We start from the raw sequence: 6,697 nt of genomic DNA, 5'->3' as shown, positions 1-6,697 counted from the left end.
ATTGTTTATAACAAAGGTCCTTCATCACTATGATCTTTCATCACCACAGTCCTTCATCACCATGGTCCTTCATCACCATGTCCTTCATCACCACAGTCCTTCATCACCAAGGTCCTTCATCACCAAGTTCTTTCATCACCAAGGTCCTTCATCACCACAGTCCTTCATTACCACAGTCCTTCATCACCAAGGTCCTTCATCACCAAGATCCTTCACCAAGGTCCTTCATCACCATGGCTCTTTACCACCAAGGTCCTTCATCATCAGTGTTTAATGGTCCTTCCCCACAGGGAGTTAAGAACAGTTCAAGGAAGCTCCTGAACAGATGATGCAGCTGGTTTGTTGAGAGAAGTTGGAGTTAGAAGAGAGAGGAAAGTTGAGGAGCTGGTGCAGATGCCTGGCCAGTCTTAGGACACAAGAAGTGCAGACTGGGAGGATTCTCAGAGGACCTGGAGAACAGTCTTCTCTTTTTAGAGATGAGACCTAGAGAAACGTGTGAGTGGACAGGGACAGCTCTGGCCTCTGACACTGGGAAGACAGGCCGAGTGTCCTGTGTTCCTCCCCTGCTGTCGTCCCTCCTACCAGAAGGGTGCACCTCCCCGACCCACCTTTCCAAACCCAAACACAGACCTCTGGCTGAGGTGAGATCTGCAGCATGTCTTCTCTCATCTCCACCGGAGCCCCACAGCCACTCAGGAAAGGCAGCTACAGCCCCAGCTAGGATGTCAGTGTGGCCAGACAGTTTCTGCCCCATCCCAAGTGCTGCCCAGAACATGGACACTGACCCCGTTTCCTCAGAGTAAGCACAGACCTGCCCAAAACCTGCGCCCTGGGACCAGCCCCACACTGCCGGCCTTGGGGGCACGGGGCGAGGGCACTCTTTCTCTTTGCTCAGGCAGCTTCTGTGGACATGGACACATGGGGCTGTACCCAAGGAGGGGACAATGGACAGATGAGAGACAGAGTGAGGAGCGGGGAAGGGGGGAACCCCTTCGAGGAGAAATTCCATCAACCTCACAATCTTGCCTGTTTCCCCACCCCCGAGGCCACACCATCTGGATGGACAGCCCTTTGAAAGCAAACAGGAACCCTGTTGTGAGCACCACAGGCACAGTGCCCTGCGGCCCGTGTCTGGCCTGGCGCAGGCTCAGGGCTGGGCAGAGCTCAGAGCGCGGCTGCCTCTGCCTCAGAAGCCCGTGAGGGCCCCGTTGGCTCAGGCTGGAGCACAGCGACCGACGTCGAGGCTTTAATGAAGTCCGTGTGAGTGGCGGTGGGGCGGCCTCGCTGCACAGATGGCTCTTTGTCCCCATGACACCTGCCATCTGCTTGTTTGTCTAAACGATGCTGCAGGGGCAGGGGTTCCCAATCTGCTGCCCGGGCCCCACCCGCCCGCCGCGACCTCCTGACCCCCGGGCCAGACGGGTCCGCAGAGTTTGTTCTTCCAGCACAGTGGGCTCTGCCTTCTCTGCCTTCGACGTCCGCAGCCTCTTGCCAGCGCTGGTGCTTGGGTGGCAGGAGCAGCCGGGGAGGGGAAGAGGAGGGGGAGGAGGAGGGAGAGGAGGAGGGGAGCAGCCGCAGCCACAGGGACTGGGAGGACTTCAGCAGCAGCTGCCACCCGCGGCTTGGCAGGGCCCTCCTGGTCCAGGAGCCAGGCTGGAAGCTCGCATTTCCGAAGCTCAGCCCTCACACCTGTTCGCAGAGAGAACGTCACATAAAAGAGAGGCCGGGAGGGAGGGACCCCCCAGAGCAAATGCTCGGCCGCCCCTGGAGCAGATGACAGCAGCCGCAGCCGCACAGGCTGGAGCACAGCTCGCTCCCTTTTCTTAAAAACAAGTGAGGTGAGAAGAGAAAAGTTCACTTTTGAAGTTGCAGAAATGGAAGCAAAAACATCCAGATTCCACTTGCATCAGTTGAGGGAGCATTCCGAAAGGGAGGCGAGTTGCTGGAGGGCACTTTACCGGCAGCCTCCCTGGGCCTTTCCCCTGCCCCAGCATGTCTTTGAAAAGGTCTGGTGAGGTTGTCTTCCCCACCCCGTTCCCCGTAAACAGGAGGATGCCATTTCGCAGCAGGAGACTGAGACTTCCCACTCCCACGCGAGCTTTGTGAGGTCTGGAACCACAAACCTCGGGTCCTGGAGGCTCCATGAAGCTGCTTTTGTCACTCACTCCTCAGTTGTTAAATGAACAGGCCACACATTGTCTCCAAAAGTGGCAGCACTTTCCAAGAAGGAGCATGATTCCCCGCAAACGTGCAGAATCTGCTGCAGCAGTGACCTGTTGGTATTTCCCCATTGCTACGTCTGAATGTGCCCAGACACCGTGGTTGGAAAGGTGGCCTCCGATGCAAGTGTGCTGTGAGGTGGGACCTTCAGGAGGTAGACCGGGTGGCAAGGGCTGCTCCTGCGTGAATGGTTAACGCCGCCGCTATTGCAAGTGTGAGTGTGTTACGAGTGCGAGCCTGGCCTTCTCTGGCTCCCCCTGTGCTAGCACGGCCCTCCCGCCTTATGCTGTGGGAAGGTATGGCGAATGAAGGCCCCTCGATGGCAGACTTCCTCAGAGTGGTGAGAAACACATTTCTTTTCTGAATAAATTACCCTTTCTATTATAGCACCACAAAGCAGACCAAGACACTGCTAAGAAATGACTTAGAAATTGTGTGCTGCCCCCGGTGAGAAGTGGGGAGGGCCAGGCCTCAGGGGCTCCCTCCCTGAACCCCACCCAGGGGCTGCCCTTTGCTAAGTCAAAGCCTCCCGTTCCGTTCTCTCCAGAGAAAGCACATGTGCTTGACACACAGTTTCTGAAATCATTGAGCAGCAGAAGTAACTCCACAAAGGTCAGAGCCAAAGGGCATTGCCGGCCTGAACACTCCTGGCCTCACTCTCCTTCCTTCAAAGTCTATACCCCATGGCAGGCACCAGCCCTTGATTTTGTCTTCCTCTGAATGCAAACAAAACCTAAGCAGGAGGAGAAGACAGTTAACGACTGACAACTGTGATGCTGCTGGTATTGAGGCGAACAAATAAGGGAGAAACGAGCTACCAAGAATTCACCTGAATGCTCAGGGCCACAGGTTTGCCTGTAGATACCAGCTAGCCACCGGCGCTAAGGCCCCTCAAGGCTGCAGGTCGGATGACTCACTGGCTGTTCCTCAAGTTCCTCTGAAAGATGCTTTCTCATCTCCCTGGGTTTACAAGATGAGGTGGCAGAGAGGGGAGAGACCTGGGCCACCAGCCTGTGCACCCCACTCCCTCTGCACCACGGCCCAGAGAGATGGTTCCCAGCCATGGCCTCCTCGCCCTGAGAGACGGGACTCCCGTGGTTCATTCCACCCGGGATTCTCACTGAAACTCTGTCTCCTTTTTGGTAATTAGACTAGTAGGTCTGTTTGATTTCTATTTAAATTTCTATTTAAATCCCATCTTTCCTGTCAATTTTTAGACGCGTGTTTTCACAAAGTGTGGAATATTTGAAGCCTTTGGGCCATTTGCAAACCGCACAACAGCCACACCCGGGTGGCGCAGACGCCCTGTGGACACCTACAGACCTGTTTCAAACGCACGGAGGCCCGCCGTGAGCAGCTCGCCTGGAGACGGTTGGCAATTTAACACCGGTACTACGCAACAAGGGCCATGCGTCCTACGGGTATCCAACGGGAACTACTTGGGGTGACACATTTGACTTGGCGCATTTATTTCACAAGTTTCTAATTCTGAGTTTCTGGGAAGTGGCCACTGTCAGGGACCCAGAGCCTCGACAAGGGAGGCTGTCCTGACACGTCGTCCTGCTGTGTGGGGAGCTGCACCATCTGGCTTCAGTGCTGGTTGACGGGACAGATTTCCCTCTCGGAGAATGAAGTTTAAACAAGACGAGGCTCGCACGGCTCGACACGGGGCAGCAGCATCCTCAGGGTCAGCTCAGGAGTACAACGCAGAGCTTCACGGTGGCGCTGAGGCTGTTCCGGGAGGCAAAGATGAGTTCCAGGATTTGAGGGTCACAGCAGGAAAGGGGCTTCTAAGGCCTATGCATTGAAATAATCAGAGGTGTGTCCTCCATCACAGGCCGACACCCTCGGGCCGTCACAGTCTGCCCTCCTCGGATACCAGTGTCCCCTCGCGCTAATGACAAGCCGCCCTCGTGACCGTGTCGCTGGCACCCACAGCTGTGTCTGCACCTAAAAGCAGGGGCCATATTTTTACGCATTTATTAGTGGATCGAAAACATAACTTCAGGTGGAGCTTGGCTTACTCCTGCTCTGGACCATCAGGGTGTTGAGACCGACACCGACTGTGGGCTGGAGCTGTCTGATGCTTCTGTGTGTTAACTCAACCCCTCGAAAACCCTATGAGATGGGTCCTAGCATCTCCCTGTTTCACAGATGGGGAGACCAAGGCACGCGAAGGCAAAGCAGACCCCTCAGGGGCCTCCAGCTGACGAAGGGAAGAGCCAGGACTCAGATCCTGGAAGTCTGACCCCGCATGTGGGTGCCCCCAGCACCACAAGCGTGTCTGCCTCTCCACCTGCAAGGGACATCAGTAATTCACGCCATTTAATACAGTATCGAGTGATCTAACAGAGGTGGGTGGAGAACTGATCTGGGCAACATAGTCCTTGGGAGAATAACTGAAAAAAAGACTGAATGCGGCTGGGCACAGTGGCTCACGCCTGCAATCCCAGCACTTTGGGAGGCCGAGGCGGGCAGATCACTTGAGGTCAGGAGTTCAAGACCAGCCTGGCCAACATGGTGAAACCCCATCTCTACTAAAAATACAAAAATTAGCCAGGCATATTGGTGCACCTGTAATCCCAGCGGCTCAGGAGGCTGAGGCAGGAGAATCGCTTGAACCCGGGAGGCAGAGGTTGCAGTGAGCCAAGATCGCGCCAGCGCACTCCAGCCTGGATGACAGAGTGAGACTTCCTGACGACGGGAGAAGCAGCATCACACAGGAGCAGGGAGGCAGCAGCTTCAGGAGATGATGCAGCTCGCACCAGGGCCTCAGAAAGAGTGTGGATGAGAAAGAGGACGGGCATCCCACGGCCACCTGGACAGCAGGTGGGTGAGACCAGGGTCATAAAGCAGAGAGGCCATTCATTTACGACAGAGCCCAGAGAGTTTCCCTGGGTGCTTCTAAAGATGGGAGCAGAAAGTGGAGCCCTAGAAATAAGAACATCTGAACTCAGAAGGAAGTACCCCCAACAACTCACACGTCTCCCCAGAAGGAAAATGGGCATCGGTCATCTCTGGGATGGTGCGAGGATTTCTGCAGTGAGTAACCAGATACCCTCAGTGTTAAAGGAAAGTCCCCAGATTTAAGTGTCTGTGTGTAGTGTGTGTATTCAGTTAATTATACACCTTACACACTGCTGGGGTGAGAGGCCTGAATTCCGGTATTCTCAGGAGCTCTGGGGAAGTCACCCTTCCAACGATTTCGCCTGCTGCTTGGGACGGGCTCTGCTGATGAAGGTGCCGGCACCATCCGTCCCGAGTTCTTGTCAATGGCCGAGGGTGACTCCAAACGCTGCCAGTGGGTTCTTCTTCCCAACTTTGCCGTTTCACGGAGTTAAAGGCCTGGCATTTAACAAAACCATCTGCGGCAACCCAGCCAATCTTCCGGAAGTGTCCTGATCTCTTCCTCTGTAGCGTATTTAAAAGTGAAGCACATTTGCCTGGACTCTGCCCCGGGGCGGAGCTGTGCGCATGCTGGGCTGCCCTGATGAGCTGGTGCTGAGACAGAAGCGGCTTTGGGGATGGCCGCACGGGCTGTGTGTTCTGCTTCCGAACTCCCTCAGGTGAGCATGGAAAACACTTCCATAGATGCAGGGAGATGCTTCACTGCCGCAGGCAATTCCTGCACACAAACACGGCATCATCATCTCCACGTAGAGGGAAGACAGGACGCTCACAGGGAAATTCTCGGAAAGTGGGGTGTCTCCTCCTTCGAGGCCTCTTCTCAGCCGTGAGGCTGTGCTCTGGGCCTCAGTCCCACCCACTGCACCGTCCTCCCTACCACAGCATCCATGCCAGCCCCGCACCCGTCAGGACATGTGGGAGCCCTGGCCCCGAGGGCTTTCTGTGGCTTCCCAGGTCCATGTTTTCATTGTCTTTGCTCCCACCGTTTTTTCTCATGTCCTCTTTTCACACAATATTTATTGTCTTGTCCCCTCTGTTCTGTCAAGAGCCCAGACTGTGTAACACACATTGCCTGGCCCAACAACCCATTCAATAAATATGTGTGGAACAAAAGAACCAAACAATGACTCAATACCTCTCCTGCCTCTTCCATGAAATCATTGTTTTAATTCGAGAATTAAAGATGTTTGGATTAAAATGTTTCTTGAATTTTTCCATTCCTGGCCTCTTGCAAGATCATTGTGCTAGATTTTGAATGACCTACTTTTCCTTCTCAGGCCTGAGACTTCAAGAGACTATTGTGGTAACATAGCCACGAATTAATCTTTCCATTTTCTGAAAATAGAATTCTACTTACATAAGTTTTAAAAAAAAAAATTGGTGGTTAGAACAATATCATTAATATAATTTTTATTTTTCAATTAAATGATTCCAACTGTCTTCATGATAATTATTTATATTTATAGAACATCTTAAAGGGTACATTTCACACAGAAAGCCACCACGTCCAGTCTCTGTCCAGACCATGGAGGGAGACCAGAGGTGGTCGTTGGGTGGGCAGCAAGAAGCC

This window comes from Macaca mulatta, chromosome 4 (genome assembly GCF_049350105.2).
Source record: "Macaca mulatta isolate MMU2019108-1 chromosome 4, T2T-MMU8v2.0, whole genome shotgun sequence".
In the NCBI taxonomy this organism is placed as follows: Eukaryota; Metazoa; Chordata; class Mammalia; order Primates; family Cercopithecidae; genus Macaca; species Macaca mulatta.
Note: the sequence above shows the minus strand (reverse complement) of the source record.